Below are 22081 nucleotides of genomic sequence, written 5' to 3'. Positions count from 1 at the left end.
GCTTAAAGTTAAAACATTATCGAATACTCAAATCTAAGGTCCCTTGAAGCAAAAAAAAATGCAAAATCCAACTACTAGGCAAAGCAATCAAAAAGATACAGCCGCTCTTGCTATAAAATTTCAAGAATCGATAGGGTCCCAAGGAACAAAACCTACAGGGTACTTCCCGTGAAACCAGAATCTGTATTAAGTAACTTCTTATAGACCAGATAAAGAAAAAGTTTGCGAAAAGCATAAATTTAAAGTAACAACAAAAAAAAAACATGTTTGTAGATATAGAATAGAACCCTCGGTGCATGAGTTCGATTCGCACTTGGCCGGTTTTTTGGTTGTGTCTACTATTAACTACATCCATGTAGTATCTAGAAGACACAACTGTTAACTTATTTCTTGATACAAGGCCGGGTGTTGTCCCTACAACACCCAGCCAGACCCTTCTGACCATTTTTTATGAAATTAAAACCTCGAGTTGAACTTGCGCATCGATGGTTGCGTATGAGCCTGTTTATATGTTGTTACAGAAAATTTGTACTTTTCACAATAATAATTCTTGTATCTGTCATATAAATGTAATTTATGACTATGGAGTAGTGTAAACTGAATTGTGTGTGATAAGTGTGTGATATCATCGTGTTAATCGTAGTGCGTTCGCGTAATTGTGAAAATTGAATTGTGTGTAGGTACATTTAAACAATTAGACTAATCAACTTTCTTTTTCAGTATTTGCACACCCAATCAATGGGTAGAATGTATTATCCACATAATATTGTAATTAAAACATCTATAATTTTTAACTACATTCTTGCAAATAAATATAATTTGAATTTGAATTTTGAATTTGAATAAAATGTTGCTTCTTACCAAATTTCAAGATTCTGTGTTCACGGAAACTACCCTGTAGGTTATGATTCCCTTGCGAAAGTCGCAATTTGCGAAAATTTGAAATGAAATGAAACTAAATTTACAGCATAAACGGCTGTATCTTTTGATTGCGTTGGTTTATAAGTTTGATTTTTTCACAGCTTCAAGGGACGGCAGACATAAGTATTTAATATTAATTTGAGCTTCATATCTCTACGCGTTCCTGAGAAAAAAGGTCTTTTAAGATAAACAGACAGACAGACGGACAACAAAGTGATCCTATAAGGGTTCCGTTTTTTCCTTTTGAGGTTTGGAACCCTAAAATTTTACCGGGATAAGACCTCGGGTACTGTTTCTAGTTACATATTATTTTATATGATTGCCCCACCCTGAGCCCATGGCTAGCTACGCCCATGTGTGTGGCCTTAAGTGATAATTTGATGATCGGCATCTCGAGAGGACACGTGTCGTCAAGGCGACGTAGGTATATTGGAGTCTGTGTTTGTACATAGAGTGTAATGCCCTTTGTATTCCTTGTTTTGTTACAAAATATTGAACACAGTTTCATTTAACACTAGCATTCAAATTACCAGCTGTGTATTGACTTGTTATGACAACGAGAGTTCTTGCAGATAGTTATAATTGTGTCGTATTACGAAACTAAAGAAAATCGATGCAAATGAGATGCACTCCGTTAGCGATACGTTTATGATGCTTATGCTAAATGGATATTTGATGGTCATTTTTGTAGTAAGTGTGTATTTTTACACAAAAAATATGAATTTATGTTATACATGTTATACTCATTTAATTTACGTAATATGTACCTACATACAATTGAAACCTAGAAAATATATTTTTTTGGTGTTGTGACAGTATGTGGTAGTAACTTTTTACACTCATAAAAATATTACTATTTTCTATAGTTATTTCATCGATATTTTAATCTACACGGTGTTGATTTCGATCAATGCAGTTATTATATATCGATATGTGTATTTTAAGTCTGATAGTTTTCTCATGAGTTAAATTTACCTACTGTAAATAATGTAACATATAACATTTCATGAATTGTTTAACGTCTTCCAACAAATAGGAATATGCTATAAATTCTATATTATACTTTATTATTTCACAGTTTTCGATTTTTTTAAATTGCATTAAACCTAATGTTATTAAATATAAAAAATTGTGTTGTTGTAAGTTATGTCAAATTAAAATTTTCTTTTTCAAGATATTACCCACATATTACCTAAATCTATTTTTCTTAAAATTCGTTTAAAAAAATCAATTGGTTTTCAATTTTCATGTTATGAGCAGGGAACAATGTCAAATATAATACTTATCATAGCGATAAACAGTATCGTATTGTATTATACTCTACACAATCCGTGTAAATACGTTGTATTAAAAAAAATAAAATGATTAAATGTGATCATAATATCTAGATTTATTGCACTGGTAAACAACCAATTATACAAGCAATAAAAAGTACAATTATGGTCAGAATATAATTTGCTCTTAAATTTTTTGCCGTGTGTGATTTTATAGAGATTTCAAATGGACACTAGTATTGGCCTTTACAGCTCATAATTTTTCTAAATATATGATGAAAAAGGTAAAAATCACGACCAAAATCTTTGAATTGAAAAAAACTCTTGAGATTCATTGAGCTGACATAGCTACCGAGGAATACATTACAGCTCATCACGTGCGGTATGAAATACCCGCTGTAGTACTCTTTGGAATGAAGTCATCTTAAATAATTTCCATCTGACAAAGCCACGTCACAAATGGAACACCTTCATTGCGCTCTATAGACTGCTAATGTTAATTATCATAAAGCTCTACATAGTACTGAACGGAGATTATTTATAATAGTATGAAATGGAAGACCCAATAAGAGTATTTTCTATACAAGGTTTTTTAGTCAGGACGCGTTAAAAATTTTCACACAATTTTGAATAGGTCATAGTCAAGTATATTTAAAACATTGATAATGAGTAATCTATTATTAGTATTGCAATGATATTTATTTAACATTATTTAATACTTATACCTAATTTTATAATTAAAATTTAAATGTACACTTATTCAAATTTTCACCTTCTCAAAGAAAATCTTATTTAGAAGCTATTACATTATAGACTATAGAGGAAGGTAAGAGTACCTGTGTAAAATAATATGATAGAGCGATATTAATTTATTTTTCAACAAAACGTTAACTGCCTACTCGTTATTTTTAGAGTAAACTTTGATTTTCATCATGTTTTAATTTGTGTTTAACCTTTACTTGTTTACTCGAATTCGACAACAAGTATGGGCTTATTATTCCTATTTAACGCCGAAATTTAATCGTTTTTACTGTAGTACTAAAATATCTTTAGCTTGCAATAATCTGATGCCCTTTACTATTGACGTCATATCGAACGAACTGGATCTTTTAAGTAGGAAGAAATGCCAAGTGAAGCAATTAAGCGCGTTAAATAACATTTTATTTAAACTTTTTTATAACTATCGGGTTGTAAACATAATTTGGGGATAAAACTTATTCCAAAGAAAAACTGTTTACTGTGTGTCTGAATATTATTGAGGAGATGTGAAAGTTAAGTAACAGGCACCTGAGGTAGTTGAGCATAAGAAAAAAATGAGAAATACCGTAAATATTAGTAATAAATTATTGAAGAAATGAGAAAAACATACTTTCGCCATATTATGACCATAAATCATAATATTACAATTGAAATGTCTCATAGTACAAAATATATCCATGAAATATAAGTGTATAAATAATAAATATGTATAGAAAAATGTAGAGCAGAATACTTAACCTAACTATAATCTAATTTGGACCTTTTTTTAACTTGATAACAGCAAGTTGTCTACATTAATAATCCTGTAATCAATAAACCTAAAAAGTACTTTCACGTTTGTACATTTGGCAATTAAGTCGAGGTTTATTTTTATACCGCATGTTCGTAAAATATCACTTGCGTATTGATGTCATCACGGCGATCAGAACTGGCATTAAGGTACAACAAATAAAATATAACTCATTTGTATAGGTCAATGTCGAAAGTAATTGTTTTCCAATTCTCCTTATACATCAGTCAGAATCGACATAATTCCAAAAGTTTTCAAACTTCGGTCAAGTGAATGGTTCATTGGGACGACAATAAATCTCATTTTGCAACCTTGTCCGCAATCCGGAACATTGTTAAAATTGCAATTAAATTATTTTTTTGCTGTATGGTCGTGAAAAAAAATTCCAAAAGTTCTGCAAACTTGGGAAAGTTTTCGATATAATATTTCATATCACGTATTAATTATTTGCAACCAATCTAAGTGTACGGAACATTGTTAAAATTGCAATTAAATTATTTTTTGTTGTATGGTCGTGAAAAAAATTCCAAAAGTTCTGCAAACTTGACACAGATATCGGAAATATATACCGAACGGTTGTATAAATTTGCAACCTTTTTCGTTGACCGGAACATGTTTATTTATAATTATTTTTAATTCGTGGTTATTTTTTCGAGTAAGGTGGTCTCGGAATAATTACAAAAGTTTTGGAACTTGGTTGCAAACTTCGAAAACATCTATTCTGATGCATTTACAAATTTGCAACCTCATTCAGTTTAATAACAAATATTAAAAGATGTTCCGTACACTGAGATTGGTTGCAAATTTAATACGTGATATGAAATATTATATCGAAAACTTCCCCAAGTTTGCAGAACTTTTGGAAATTTTTTCACGACCATACAGCAAAAAATAATTTAATTGCAATTTTAACAATGTTCCGGACTGCGGACAAGGTTGCAAAATGAGATTTATTGTCGTCCCAATGTACCATTCACTTGACCGAAGTTTGAAAACTTTTGGAATTATTGTGAATTGATTGTCTTGACTGACTGGAGTATTATTAGTAACAAGTACGAGTACACTTGCAAACCAGTTCACTTGGTTAATTAGTTTGATTAATTTCAAACATCGTGTTTTATGAAATTATATCTATCTTTCACCCAAAAACCGTATAAAACAGTGAAAGAGCTTCAATTTCCATTTCAATTGCACAAAAGTAACTGAATAAAATATTTATTGTATATCACAGACGATGGTTCGCCGGATGGTAACCGATCACCGCCGCATAAAATGGTTAGAGGGCGCATGCAAATGCATTGCTCGCTTTTAAGGGGTAAGACACAAGAAAGGATTGTCGTAACTGTCGTAGATTGTTGTAACGGGAGTTCAAAGGCATCTGCATGCTAAGTTATATCAAGCCGATCTTCTGTGAGTATGTGATACCTTCCCTGTGAAGGGCTGCCTCAAATTTCGCCGGAGCGAGCTTGTAAATATAAGAGTCGAAACATCCCCAATCCCTCACAATGCTTGAATTATCTTTGAACTTATTTCGATGTAACATATTCTTTCTTTGGTAGCACTTTCTATTTGTTGGGTGGTAGCCAATAAAAATAGTAATTTTAGGTTTCGAGTAAGTACATAGTAAATACTTTACCAGCACCAGTAGACTCTACAAACGTCTCTATTCCTTCGGTCAATTATTTCAAGTTCAATTTTAACTTTAGCTAAGACCTTACTTATGAGGTGCAATGATTGAGTATTTAATGTGTCAACAAGCTAATGGCAAGTTAAAGATCATGTTACGGAGCTCGATACCAGTTTGGTGAGTATTGAACAAAATGGTGGTGTGCAAGCACAGTGCATAAATTGTACGCAATGAATGCGCCAAAGTGGGCATGCCAATGAACTTAAGACGGCTATTGACAGGTATTGCGTTAAGACAAATAGACGTTCCGGCGGCTGAGACAGACGTCCGTTCACTTGACCTGCCTACCACGTACATGTGTTGGTATTTCGTACGACCACAAGCCTCCTGAGAACTTCTAAGTAAATAGCCGCTAAGGGTAAATAAAAGAATTCTCGTAAGTATAATCCTCAACTTCACTGATGTTCAATCCGGATATATCGTAGAAGTTTTCTTTACGATCGCCTGTGGGTTAATGTTCAGTTTTGCTTATGAACACCAGGGGATGTAGGTATTGTAATTTGTAAGATATGATATGCTATTAATTTTTTTAGAAATTTTCGTAATAAAAGAAAATATTACGGAGTTGTATCTCCGTTTATTGATCTCTTACTTATTAAGTGCGTCAACATTTTAAAGTTGAATGCATTTTCTATAAGCCATACTAGGTACATATGTACCTAGTACCTACAGCCAATTTTTTGTGAAAAGAACAACATGAATACCTTAGAGAAAAATAGAATGAAAAACATACTAACAAATATCACTCAAAATACATATGTACTTATAATGTAGTATTTTTTAATTATTAGTGAGTAACGGGAGCTACTTTGAACGACTATTACAAATTATTTATTTAAGTGCTTTTACAGATTCAACATCAACGGCACTAATAGTAGATAATTTGCATTCATTACTTTGATTTTGAAGAATTTTTTTCAATCTACCAAAAATCTTAAGTTATACATTTTTTATTTTTATAAGAGATCTTAGACAAATATATACAAAAACATAATTGCCAAATACCGTTGGTATTGAAGTGCTACTCATCATGTTAATTTATTCTATGTAAACAGATATATACTATAAAAAAATATTTGTTAGTGACTAATGTTTTTGAAAGTGTTCTCGAGAGCTTTATAAAAAGCATATCTGTATTCCATTTAGAATTCTCATTAAGAAGAAAACAGGTAGTATAAAACTTTATTATATTAGTGCTGCAAAATTAAATACAGTTAATAGATATGTTGGCCATTGGCGCTTAATTCTGTGCACAATAGAATAAAATTTATTAAATATGAGATAATTAATTCCTTAATGTGTATGGTAAGTGTTTACGACAATTTTTCTGTATACATATTTTGATTTTAGTAATAACGATAATAAACGAAATTTTGTTTACATTTTTTGCCATAAACATTTATGGGAAGTACCTACCCATACCATTGTTTAATCCGAAAACCCAGTCTTTTTATAAATTAAGTTTGCAAAGTAAGTGTAATAGAATAAGAATCTATTTTAAATCCTGTTGCCCCGACAGGCGATAAGTATATAATCTATTTTAATCTATACTTATAATAAATCTGTAGAGAGGCCAATTCTGTACATGAAATATATTTAAAAAAAAACTATGAAGGGGTGATAAGGGATCGCTACTGATGCCAAAAATGCAATCAGTAAAATTTTTGTCTTTCTGTCTGTCTGTCTGTATATTCGTTATAGAAACAAAAACTACACGACGGATTTTAACCAAATTTGGCACAATTATTCTTCATACTCCTGGGCAGGTTATAGTAAAAGAATCATGTAAATCGGTGTAGAAACACCAAAGTTATACATGAAATACGCTATAAGTCATCGCGCGTGAATACAGAATCATGCAGCCATAAGGATTATTTTTGTGTATCAGTTGCCGCGTTCGACGCGCTTCGCGGCGGGAGCTATAAAAAGGCGGCGGGTCTGCACCCGTTTCGCGTTGTCATGGCATCACGTGTGAACGGCTGAACCGATTTCGATAATTCTTTTCTATTATATTCCTTGAAGTACTAGGATGGTTTTTATGTAGAGAAAACGTAAATATGTACCACGGGCGAAGCCGGGGCGGACCGCTAGTTCATTAATAAAACAGAATGTAATTCATACTCAATACTCATTAATTAATGTATTTATTTTTTGCCATACCGCCATGCTGATAAATAAAATAAGGTGTGCAAGCTCCTTCTTCAAGTTAAAAAACCCTGTTATAAAAAAATACATAATCTTATCTTATTAAACTTATAGATGTTTTTTGTCGCTCGTAGCATCTACATGAGCATATTGGTGGTGGACAAACTTTCACAATATGTAATAACTTGATTTCCGCCCGCGGCTTCGCCCGCGTTTTCAAAGGAAAACCCGCATAGTTCCCGTTCCCGTGGGATTTCCGGGATAAAACCTATCCTATGTGTTAATCCAAGTTACCCTCTATATGTGTGCTAAATTTCATTGTAATCGGTTCAGTAGTTTTTACGTGAAAGAGTAACAAACATCCATACATCCATACATCCTTACAAACTTTCGCCTTTATAATAGTATTAAGATTAAGATAAGATATTAAGATTAAGATTATTCCCCCGATCACAGCTCTTATTTATTCCCATTATACAAGTACAATACGTTATGTCAATCAAAATATATTTCCAGAGTTTTCCACGCGATTTTACTCGTTCAGATCTTTTTCACAGTGTAATAGACTTCGCGGGCGGACACATGATACGTTGAATTCAGACAAAACCAACGTTTTCAAAGAACATATCAACTATGTGTACTGTGAGTTACTTACACGTCTGCTTTCTTTTATGTGTCTGTCTATGGGAATGCTGTTTATGGATATATGAATATTCAGAATTTATATAAATAAACTACTTTAAAAATTCCTGAGAATTTTTTTATATTTTAGACCAATTTAGACCAGGATATAATTTAGGTTATCATTTATAAATAGGTACACTATAAGTTTTTGGATGATTTTGTTATATATATGTCTGAACATTTACTACCTTCCAATTTATAATGTGAATCCATACTAATATTATAAATGCGAAAGTAACTCTGTCTGTCTGTCTGTTACTCAATCACGACTAAACTACTGAACCAATTTGCATGAAATTTGGTGTGGAGATATTTTGATACCTGAGAAAGGACATAGGCTTTTTATTGCGAAATATGTACCACGGGCGAAGCCGGGGTGGACCGCTAGTTCTTAATAAATACGTTGAATGTTCTACAACTTACTCGGGTTAAAATGTTTGACAGTCTGGAATGGCAATGGCTCTCCCACGACATAATCGAAGCGAAAGGCGCTGCTCCGACAACATGTTACGTTTTTAAAGCCTAATAAATTTTCATATTCATGTGACGTAAGTTAAATAGTTTTCTTTTGTTGCATTTCAAGAAAACGCATTAAACAAGAGAGGAATAATATTTTCATGTCTAATCCTTTAATGGTGTTCTAACTCGTGGTGTTCACTAATGGCTTTAAGGAAGAAATAGGTAAAATTCATCAGTGTAGGAACGGTGCGGCTGTTATTGATTGTGACACGGTAATGGGCAGACCTATTCGTAGCGATAAATCACTTGCTCCGTGTATTGAATGATGAACGGATTACGGACGACCTGCATCTCGGCTGTTTCGCCGTTGCGTTATTTGGCCTTTGCTTTTCATTTTCTATCTAATTTTCTTGCTATATTAAAATTGAATGGACGACCTTTCACCCTTGATAAATAAATACATTTTACATTGTTTCTTTCTCTAGTTTTATCGTGGATATTATAAATATATTTTTTCAATTCCTTCCTCATCTAAGAACGATTGACGACGTTATAGATAAAAACACGATGAAAATATTGAAGAGCAGATGATAATTTCCTTATTTTAATTATTATCTACGTCTGAGTGGTCAAGAAGTGAGTTCATAATGGATAAGTAACCGGCTAGTTACTACACTCTCACTAGGAGGGCGCCAAAACAATTATTCATGTAAAGATCAGTGCATGCGTATTTACGCGTTTTTTATACTTTTTTCTTTTTAGTTTTTCTCGTTGAATTATTTTTAAGTTTGCAATTGTGTCTATTTTTCTTGTAGTTTTAAATGTTTTTACTGTATGGTGGAATAAACTATTTTTACTTTTCTTTCTTTTTCTTTCTAGACACTTTTTACCCCATCTTTACTAGTCCTAACTTTATTACATTAAGTACATAATTATATTCAAAATCGATATCATAGATTTGATAAAGGTTACTTTATTACAATAAGCAATTCTTATTCATATTTTAATTTCAATCAAAATTTAACATTTTCAATTTGTATCCATCTTTGACATGTAACTGTTAATGGTTGTATAAAATATTAACTGTAACTTTTAAACATGGACGAACATAAAACGATATTGAGCGTGGCATAATTTTTAAGTTAGCCTCTTTATAAATACAAAGTTGGTACAACATCGTTCATGAGCTTAATTAAGTTTGCAGAACTTTCTTTTGTAAGTCATAAATTAATTCCATGAAATGTACGTTTGCCGAAATGAAAGATCTTATTAACTAAAGCACATTAAAGCAGAAGTTTCTGTTTCAATCCTTGCCATGTGATGTTAATGTATGTGGAGTTCTAAAAACGTCGTTATATTTATTCACTATGTAGTTTTGATTTTACTACCGACCCATTATTAAGTTGACTTCGAACTGGATAATGTGTTCACTTTTCTAACTCACTTATACAAAAAAAAAACAATTCTTTTAAAATTATACAATATACATAGATATGAATTCATATAGTGCGTTTTACACTAGAATAATTTACATCGAAATAGGTTATCAGGAACTTCACGAGACTACTTCATGAGGTTCAGAAGGTAAAATAAATTATATTAATAGCCAATTAAGAAACAGAATGTCGATGTTGATACGCTTTAGTGTATTTAATTAAAAGTTAATACGGAAGTTAGAGGTTAGAATATACGTTTGATCAAAGGACAGCCGCCTGTTAGTGAAACGAAAATATTTAGCGGTAATTAGGATTAATGAGAAACAAACTGAAAGAACCCTTTGACGAGATGAAACTTGAAACCGCTACCGCCCGCGCTGTCAGCTAAGCTATATAATAATATGCTTTGTTGATTCTAAGAAATGTTTCGCCGTAAAATAATGTCCTTCATCAACGAATTTGGGAGAAAAACATTTGTATAACATCCTTTGAGCTTTTGAACTTTATCGCCTAAAATCTGAACAATGTCAAAAACATAAATTATCTTGCCTTTCTATTACACATACAAATACATATATATACACATCAATGATCTAGACATATTGCGAATAACGGTGTAATACTAAACGTGTTTATAATTTATGAAAAATTCATGTGAATAATATTGTATTGAATTATTCTTAACTTTAAACTTTACTCTAATAAATGCCAAATTATGACTTAAATTATTTTTGACCAAACCTCTCTCATCCCTTTGACGTTGAAGTTTTACTACGATAATACATAGTTATACTCGTAGCATAACTACTGGCTTGATCTCGCGGCGCGTCACATGCGTGTACGTACGTATCCAGGTATGAAGTAGCAAGTACTAGAGTGCAGAAAACTACATACTATACCTAATATTTATCTCTGTTCCTACCAAATTTTATTCAGATCCATTCTGCTCTTTTTAAATGGGAAAAAAACATAGATTCATGCACTTATTGATCCATATATTCATTCAAACTTTCTCGTTTATAAAATTATTAGGGCAGGATAGTAATAGTAATATTTGCGATAAGTAATATGACCTACCTACTGTTCGCTACTGGTGCATAATATTATATACTTAGTTTATGTATATTTTTTGTTTTATGTATGTTTTTTTACACTGCCATAACGACCTATTCAGAGTTTTGTCTGTTGTTTCCGTGTTGCATGCGTTAAATTCGCGTTGAAAGGGATTACATATTTTGCCTAATCTACAAAAATAAGGTAACATATTTTGCCTAAAGATACGATATAATGATACAACAAATAAATTCTAGCCTTAACCTTTTTTTCATTTTTTATGTTAAAAATATTTATCTATTGATAATTTCCACACTGCCTTTCGAAGCAGATAAAATGTTCAATAAGAAAAATTTCAGCGATTGGCAGCTTCTGTCTAGACACAGATTACGTAAAATAACAGATTGTTCCTTTTTTCGAGCCTTTGAAAATTCTCAATATAAGGTATTTCCATAGGTTTTATTTGAAAGAAGTAAGTCTACGCTGCACGCTTTGATATGAGGTGTCTCGTTTTTTTTAACTTACGTGATTTTCGAACTGTTATGCTCGTTATCCTCTTCTCTTTTTTATTTATTAGTGTTTCGCCTGAATTATTCAAAGAGAGTTATTAATTATTGTTTTTCATTTGTAATCTATAAATGTATCTACTAACCTGATCTTACGACAAAAATAGCATAATAATGTAAGCGAGTTATTATACAGTGGATCTTTTTATAGTCTCGAAGAAATATATTTATACGGTTTTTGCTCAGTCGCAAGGAACTGGGCTTATAATACTTATTTACTTATTGTATAAGCTTATTTAGTAAATATCAGTCAATGGAATAAGTGTTTACGTACATAAATAAGTAATTACGCTCATCCCAGAATTAGCGACATTTTGGCATTAAACATACCTACATATTACATACGATATATGTAATATATAAATACATATAATTCCTACATATTACATTTTTTAACGCTTTGTTTTTGCGAGTATCTAAGGAAGTCAAATCATATTTGGATCATGTAAAAGATGACTGAAAAGCTTATTAATAATTAAAGTAATCGAACAATATAAGTAGGAATAATGTTGATTATATATTAAACATTAAAAGTGTAACTGTTGCAACAGATGGCGATTTGTCGCTTCGTATTAGTCGTTAATATCAGTCTTTGTCATTATTAATGACTTGTGACTCGCTGACGTGCCCTTCGAAAATATTTACAAAGGAACTGCTTAATCTGTCGCGCAAATGTTCACCGGCCTACCACTGTTTATTCCCTCTAAATGGAAATTGCGGAAACTTAATATAAATCGCATAATCCAGTTCAGTACAGGGGACGTTTTGGGAGGATAAATCTCAATCGGGGGTGAGGTGAGGCGGTGCAGCGCGGGAGGGTCGCAGACGGCGGTCTGGGGTCCAAGCCGGCCATCTGCTGCGCCGGGCAATCAATAATATTTGGGATGCTTCTAAAATTAACTAATTTTCTAATAATCTTGCTTCAATTAAACTCAGAAACATCTATATAGATTAGGAAGCTATGGAAATAATATCATCAAATATATAAATAATAATAGCATACAATAGTCATAAGAAAGTCGATGTTAAGTCTCAGTCCTCAGAATACAGAACAAACTTTAAGTCAACGTTTCTGTGTACCCTAAAATTAGGGTGGATTGATCAATCAATCGGCAATGCATCGAAACAAATAGAGTCACTGCATCAGGGATGATACGTTGAACGGGAGAGCGTCTTTCACAGAAGATACCAAAGTGCCAAAGTAGAACCAGTATCACTTGCTGTAATTTATAACCAGTTTGTTTAATTTTATAAGATACATAAAAAAGTAACAACAAAAAAAAACATTCTCATTGAATGTTACCATAGTTAATGTATGTAGTTACATCCACTGGGATCTTTATTGGTAAGGTAACTTATGAATTTAAAAAATCATATATGTATATAAAAAATTTCAGATTTCAACGACAGGAAAAAGTAAACTGTACAAAAAATTACATTGCCACATTTGTTTAGAAAAATTGTTGTTAGTGGGTAAGAACTTGTTAATATATTGGTAAATATTTGCGCTGTAAATCATTCTCTGAACTATTTAGAACTATTTAGATACATATTTGTTTTGGAACGATATACTTATTTGATGCGGGAACAGTCATGATCAGAAAAAGTATGCAGAAAACGATAGCAGACGCGCAGCTAAGCAAAAGGTCGACAGAGAAATTCAACAAACATGCAACTTTAGTTCCAGTTATTTTCCTTTGTATTCTATCTATTTACCCTCCTACCTAATCTAATCAATAGCAATCAATTTAGCGTGGCTTACCTGAGGCCTGAGCCTCGTAAAATCCCAAGATTAATGCGACCGTGTCTGAAATATTTGCGAACTTATAACATGGTCATGGTATGGTAAACAAAGAGATTTTGTAAGATATAATTTATAGATATAAAATCTTGTAAAGTATGTGTATAAACATCTTTAAGGATATTTAGTTATAATTAATTATATCGACTTCGATAACTTTTAAGCTTAGAATTCAAGGAGTCTTAACTTAATCAACACATAACACTGATATAATTTATGTTATTCTTATGATGTTACGCACGCGGTGGCGTTTATTTCCTAGTAAAAAAAAATAAATTATTTCCCTAATGCGTTGGTAAATTCCTTTTAATCATCGTAATATCTCCATTATCCTTAATAATCATACCTACCGATGACACAAGATTACATAGATGGATAGATTTGCATAGATTGCTTGGGATAGATTTATTTGTTAAAAATGTCCTTTTCCACTTAATTAAATATCCAATAATAAGGAAAGCAAGTGGAAAAGCTTTTGCGACTCAAACGCAAAAGTAGTAAGGTAGCTGTACTTTCAATAATTCAATAACGTCATTAATGAATGACCAGTGGTTTTTTGAGGCCCGATGAAAATGATTATTAGACACGTATTTTCCCAATCGCATGAGGTGAGATGTCCGATTGGTGAGTCACGGGTGCGGGGTGAGCGCCAGTCTGTGCCTGCGCAGCTTACAACTGCGCACTAACATTCCTCGCGAGCGTTGCCTGGCTATATTCGCAACCGCTCTGATGCAATATTCAACTTTACCTCGTCCTTGCAATGCCGTAATTCGTTACAACAAGTTTAATCGCCGCACTATCGTCTTCATCTTTTTTCTACTACAGTCTACAGGTTCTTTTTATATTGCTCGAACTCAAGGCCGTTGTGGCGCCCTTAATTACGTTTTGTCTAGATAGAATTATTCCGATGCTATTGGGTAGATTGAGGACCTGTAAATATGTATTCCACGTAATGTCTAAAATTGAATGCGGCGAAAAAATATCTTGTTTAGTGGAGCACGTTAACGTTATACAAATAAGTGGCGAACGTCTGTCATGTTGAGTGGCAAATTGGCGTCGTCTCCGCATTTGTTCCACGCCGCCGATCGGTCACCGGTCGCTGGTCGCGCCACAATGGACCTTGTGGCAGCTTACTTACTAACTAGTGTCTATGTCAATGCCGTTCGTCGTAATTCGATGGGAAAAGCAAACTGATCTTAATTGACTCGAGTTATGTTCTACTACCAGCAGTCTTAAAACTTTGAGAAATAAAACGATCTCGCCACTGTTTTAAAAGTAGACTATAATTATAAAGCGTCACAATAAAGGTACAGTTAGAGTCAACGTTATCTACATGTTTATACTGACAAGTGAGTCAGAGATTGCCTAGTTTGAATTTGCATTCACCTAAGAGTTTCATTTACTTAGCGCACGATCAAGATCAGGATCACGATTTTGTCAAATGAAAAAAAATAGTAGGTACATGTATGTCGCATAGTAAGTGGCTAATGTCGGCTCGATAACTGATAACCTCAACGTGACCATATGCACTTGGTTCGATAGCTTCGTTTAGAATTACCGTTATTTGCAAAATTCTGCACAAAATATCTTCGCGCATTTCTACAATGCCCTTTTCCTGAACTTATATATTTAATTGAACACCACTACCAATTTAATAAATTCATCTTCGAAAAATAATTCTAATAAACGTAAATGCGATGAGAACAGAGCATTACTACTGAAGTATGCTGCGTATGTTTTCAGTTTTTCTATGATTGAATTATTATATAGTCATTGATGAATGAATTATTAGATTATGCATGATATTTTTGTGAAATTCATTTACGTAATATTAAAAAGGACAGGATACATGGATGGAGGCGTGTCGTGTATCGGGCGGCTGTGGGAGTTCGGAGCGGAGCGGGGGAGCTTCGGGGTGAGGCAGCTGGATAACTAGTGCCGCCATTTCAGCGCTTTTAGCAATAGAGTCCATTTATTTTACCCATGATTCGTGCTCGATTATCATCTTCGGTATTTGGATTTTCATACGGATTATGATACGTTTTCAATCTTACTTTCAGATCCCTTCGACCCTTTAGATTTTCTCGCTACATCGGTTTCAAGTGTTTTGAATTGTAACATTACATTGCATATTGTGCCATAAATTATTATGGAATCGAATCTAGCGTAGTTATCGCTGCCGTTAGCGCTGAATAGGTTTTTTGATCTGGCAGCTCTGGCTGTCCGGCGCTGTCGGCCGGACTAACTCGTCGCTTCAGGTCAGCGCTCCAGCCCGGCTATTTATAGAGGTGCCCCTTAAACAGAGTAATTATTCATTGATTAGCACTGCGAGGAATAGAGGATTGCGTTTCTGATAGCCATCGTGCAAACGAGAATGGTCGCTGGCGCCGTGCCTCCCCCCGCTCGACCGCTATCCTTACACGGTTCTAACAACAAAAACAGTTTACTGGTCTTAATATTTTTTTGTAGTGATAGTCACGCACCATATTATATCTAAATTATAGCCAAAAAATTGACTTCCCCGCATTTCACATACCTACTTTTTGTACTCTCGTGCCTGGCCTATCAAAATGAAATTTCCCGCATCACCCCACGGCCCGCAATGTTTTTAGGTAGGTGCTGCAAAATTTCAACATTACACCGTGAAATAAATTGGAAGAAAAAGTTACTGGAGTTTGTCTAAACTATTAGTTTATAGACGAGATATCTATAGCATGCAGGTAGATGTCATAACGTAGGCGTCCCCTAAGAAAGGATTTTAGAAAATTCATCCCCTAAAGGGGTAAAATAGGGGATAGAAGTTTGTATGAAACTTTTTATTCCTTGGATGTATTTGCATGAAATTTAGCACACATATAGAGGGTAACTTGGATAAACACATAGCATAGGTTTTATCCCGGAAATCCCACGGGAACGGGAACTATGCGGGATTTTCGTTGAGAACGCGGGCGAAGCCGCGGGCGGAAAGCTAGTTTTTTTATATTTTTTTACAATTTAACTCAATACTCAACCGATTTGAAAAAATCTTTCACTATCAAAAACACTCAATAGAAAGCTTAATTTACGATTATATTAAAGGTATGGCTACTAAATAAAAATCTTATCAATAAATATTAATTTTATTCATTACATGATGTATACTTTAATGGAAATAAGTAACGTTTCAAACTTTATATATATTTGAAGAAAATATCGAAAGAATCTTCGGAAGGACGAATCCATTCGTGAAAATTATTTCACTACAAGAATACTTCAGCAGTTATATAGGCTATTTTTTATCCCGGGTCAACCCGAGTGAACTCGGAGCAAGCAAATATACAAAATGATTCAGGTCATGATTTTAGTCACGTTTCGATTAACCCTGCATTAAGAAAATCTTTACAATCTTTTCTCATTTTACATTCTATAGCAAATAAAATAAAAATATTTCAAAGCCATCTAAAAATCAACTATATTTAATACTTATATTTGAAAACACTTTAGTAAACTTGTAACGTGTCACATATAACGTCATGGCAATGCACTTGCATTTCTTGTGGCACCGCGACCGGCGCGTATAAATCTTTGAAACTGTCATTTGGTTAGGTATGAAATTGCTTTTTTAAATAAATTGTTTTTTTTATGGGTTTGTACTTAACTTATTACGTGCTAATACTTCTATTCAACTAACCGGTCGTAGTAATATAAATCAGTAATACATAAATAGAGAAAAGGCCGTTATAAATTGTATGTACTATATTTTTATTTAGGAGGCTCAACAAACAATGAAAGAAATCTGAAATGTCCTGTCCTACTAAGTACCGAGTAATAAGTACCAAAAATTGTATCAGGTGTTTTATATTATGTGTATTATTAGTCGCGATAAAGACAATTTATCACTTATATATGTACCTGTATCAATAAACAATACGTATTGTTTACCCAAACAGTTTTGAATATGTACTTTATACGACGTTGTAAATGTTGAAGATATATTTTTGTACTTGTTTTATATTATCAGTTATAGTCTTGATTTAAAAAGCTTTACATGTGAATGACTTTGTGTGGAAATGCGATCACATTCTAGTTTGTAGAAAAATATTTTTCTATAATAACTGGTAAGTAGCTAGTTTTATTTTCAATATTAAAAAATCGGGGCAGGTATTCGCGCAAAGAAATAATAGATCTAACTACATATATCATTTAATTAAAATTGGTTGAATTAAAGTTATTCATGGCGAGGCGAGGGGAAAAACTAAAGAGAATCCATAATAACAGTTAATCGCGTTCTATCTCTTCGACACCACTACATTAACTATGTGAAGTTTCAAATTTTGCGAATAAATTAAGCAACTTATGCCCGGAAATATAAGAACCCGTTATGAGCACGTAATTAAAGCAAGAGGCCTTTTTCTTCGTGTTTCGTATAAAAAGGAATTGTCTATTAAAATGATATAAAATGAAATGAATAAAGATTAAAATAATTTCAGAATTTAACCGTCAAGAATGATAAAAAGATTATCATTCTTACGAATGAATCTATCATTTAGATAATATTTCTTTTTTATATAACTAGCGGTCCGCCCCGGCTTCACCCGTGGTACCTACATGTTTAAACTATCCTATCTCTCAAGTTGGATCGAACTGCACTGTGCACATGGTGTGCAAATTTTATTATAATCGGTTAAGTGGTTTAGGAGTCCATTGAGGACAAACATTGTGACACGAGATTTATATATATTAAGATTATTAAATATGTATAAAGAAGAAAAAAAATGATTTGTAATTGGATTATTTATTTTTGGATTAAAGATTTAAGGATTTAAGTTTTATCAAAGGTTCGTTCCGCCCTGCTATTATTTCGCGTAACGAAGGATAGTTCAAGGTCAAAGGATGTACTTTGTAGGACAAAATTTTAATCCATATCACGTTTCGTGCGCGATATCAAGAATTTCTCGGGTTAGTCGGTATATGTATAATCTCCAAATTCGCGGAAGGTTCGAAAGGATTCGTCCGAGTCACCCGTTCTGAATGCACGGACAGTATGAATATTATAAACTGCAATGAAATATTTTCCATATCTTATATGGGTCGCTACTCGCTAGTATTTAGATCATGTGTTAAAGCTGTTTGAGTAAAGTTCATAAAGTTCGCTATAAATGCAGCGAAACGTCTATACCTACTATATGTATGAATTTTGAAACTAATATGTAATGTGGAAATATGATCAATTATAAATATTAAAAACTTTTGAATTTTCAAATATCCCTTCAAATTTTGTATAACAATAATGCTTTGCACTTGGCAATTGGATGGTTACTTACTTTTAAATTATGATCCAAAGCAGTAGACTTTTAATCACAGAACAGTCTTTTAATAATGACATTGATTTGTAAAGTTCTAAACAGATTAATCAAAGATTCGCTCACCAATAAAATAAAGCCACACATTAAATACAAAATTTTTAATATTGCATAAGAGACTTTTGGCATGTGCCTAAAAATAATTAAATGTCACGTAAAGCCACCAAATAACGAATGTTGTTGACCTTCATTCATAACGCATTAGCAACATGCATCTTTCTTTAAATAAAAAATAACGATCGTAGGAATTCCTACTCCCTCTCTGTTGTATGTACTTGAGTAACACTCAAATCCCAGTCGCCGTAAACAATTTGTGTAACGGGCAATTGTTCGATCTCCGGTTTGGGTGTCAGCAATATGTTATTGTCGTAATTTGCTTAATAAGACAAAAATATCGGTACGTGTGCGCTTTCCAATCTACATCGTTGATTCGTTATAAAATCATTGGTAGCTAATTTTAGACAAATTTATTTTTAAAACTTGAACGGTAGCTATAAACTTAAAAAACAATTATTAAATTTTATTACTTACTAGCGGTCCGCCCCGGCTTCGCCCGTGGTACATGTTTACGTTTTCTCTACATAAGAACCATCCTCGTACTTCAAGGAATATAATAAAAAAAGAATTATCGAAATCGGTTCAGCCGTTCTCGAGTTATGCGGTTACCAACACATTTTGCGATTCATTTTTATATATAAGATAAGATTTATATCTATTCAATACAGATTAAATTAAACACCTAACTAACATATCAACCACATTTTATAACGATAACAATATATTTTAAGGAGAAGACGTAGAGATAAGCTTCGCCATTTATAATACGCAAAGCTCTTATATTATATCCTAATCGATTTCTTATTTTGGGAGCAGTCAATAAATTGATAATAATAGAGTTCGGCGGGTTATAGATATTGTGGCGGGGAGTGCGTTTTGGGGTGGACAAAATCAATAGTCGGTACCTACGAATAGCTACCACTACATTCGCGAAATCTGCACACATTGCGATTCTTTATTTGGCTTATATCCGCTCACGTACGCCTGAACTTATTGTCTTTCGATTCTTCCGAGCAGGTGGCGCTTATAGCGCGTTTCATACTCTGAAACTACGGGGAATGAAAATAATACCTTATGAGTACGCCCTTTTTACTTTGTTTAGCGAGCAGTCACTTGTTAAAGTATTGTAACTCTCGTCTTTCTTGTCTATGACGGTGTTCAAAGGTGGATAAAAAGGGATAAGGGATATGTTTTCAGCGGGTTTTATTGGTGGCAATAATTTAGATAAAAATAATCTTTTTAATGAGAAGAATCTATTATTCAGTGTTCTTGTGTATTTGCTTAATAATATCGTTTAAATTTATTGTTATGGTTAAGATTATTCATAACTAATTATTAGATATTGTATTTTGAAGGTATTTACAGTATGTACTTACAGTGGTATTCAATATGCATATAGCAAATTATAATTTTCGTCTTGATAATATCAAGTATCACGATAAATAAATTTTATTCATTACAGTTCAGTTATGACTGAGAATAAATTGCAAATAAAGGCACCTCAATTGTTGATCTATCAATCATATTTGCGCTACAGTTAAGTTTTAAAAAATGTGTGTCACATTGCGGATGCCAAGAAACTATCCCAATAATAAATTAGCATACTAATATATAGAGCCGTTATTTACGATTGAGTAGCTTTAATTAATCTAAACAAACCGAAATCAAAGATTTTATAGGGTTGGTTATTGCGTGAAAATAAATATCATATTGAGAAAAATGAGTTTATATAGGATAATCAAATCAAAATAATATGGGCGTTGCTTTGGATAAGTGGAAGTTGTTTACTACTTGGGTGAATGTAAGACAATGGTATTTTTCTTATTATTGTTTTGTTATTTAGCGTGTATATTCTGTGTTATAAGTACGTTTATACTAAATTGTTGAAGCTCGAGTTACAACATTTACATACATCTCTGGTTTTTAAATGAAATGAAGAAAAATATTGATATTAAAATATGCTTTAGTTATAAAATACCTCTTTTCTACTTTGATTGCTGTTATTTAATTGATGACAGGTTCCAATTTATTACCAAAGCTAATTGATTTATACCTCTTACATACTTACATTTCACATCTATCATTAAGATACGAGACCTATAAAATACCTTAATTTAATTGAATTTTTGATTTAATGAGATTGGGTTTTATGAATGTAATTTTATAGAGCTATGGAAATATTAAGTATTTATTAAACACATTTAATTTAATAAATTTGTATGTTTTCATTCAATAATTTAGAATAAGTTCATTATAAAATGCAAATTGTGTATTCGTATTATACAAGTTAGCAATTGTTGATAAAATAACAAATAAGGTACATAATTTTGTGTTATTTAAATACGTATAAATTAGAATACTATTCTTATATAAATAAGCATTCGTTTAGTTACGCCACGAAAAGTATAAATTGGGTTTTGACAAAAATGTATCGGTGTTTATATTTCTCTAAGGATTTGTCTTTACTCTTCCCACATACTAACAGTGTTATTCCTAGTCCATTGCGTAGGTAGTCTACGGTTTCAATGTGCTTAGCACTGGTCAAGCGGGTATCCAGTTCTCGAGACTGGAGCTTTAAGGCAGTAACTATATTGAGATAAATAATGTTACATCCTCGCCGCTCCATGTTAGTCTATGTCTACAACTTCCGCAAGGTCCAATTAAGTTATACATCAATAATTGCGAGCGCTTTCAGTTTGAACTTTGAGACTAAATAGTTGATGATTAAATTAATTCAAAGAAATCTAATTGTTAATTATACGCAGATAGGATAGGAATAATACTGACTGTTTTTTGTACAGTTAACAATCATACTATGATTTGTTTTCAAACGAGTCGGTGTGAAGTGATTATTTTGCATGGCGTAACATTCACGTCGTGTATACGGAAGTCGTGACAAGTTCGGGATACGAGCTTTTGCTAATTGGCTCTAACTGATAGATAAGCAATAAAATCAATTGGGAGGACACCGACTGCATCTCCAATTTATGCCGATGTGGATTCGCGATGCGTCGTGGTCCGGCGCCGGCCCCCGCCACTGGTCCTCATATTTATACGTTAAAGCAGGCACTGCGCAGAGTTCAAACGTGCGACGGGCGCTCGAAACA

The 22081-nt window shown here is 32.9% G+C and overlaps 1 protein-coding gene across 1 annotated transcript in view; it reads right to left on the bottom strand.

Moving 5' to 3' along the window:
- PIG-P (phosphatidylinositol glycan anchor biosynthesis class P) overlaps window positions 1-22081 on the bottom strand; it is a 271287-nt gene that overhangs the window by 151189 nt on the left and 98017 nt on the right. The gene's annotated exons all lie outside the window — the stretch shown is intronic.

Source organism: Colias philodice, chromosome 9 (genome assembly GCF_061535455.1).
Source record: "Colias philodice isolate Cphi_HAF_F1 chromosome 9, ilColPhil1 Martin Lab GWU primary, whole genome shotgun sequence".
Taxonomy (NCBI): Eukaryota; Metazoa; Arthropoda; class Insecta; order Lepidoptera; family Pieridae; genus Colias; species Colias philodice.
The sequence above is the reverse complement of the archived record's forward strand: the minus strand, read 5'-3'. Positions and strand labels throughout refer to the sequence as shown.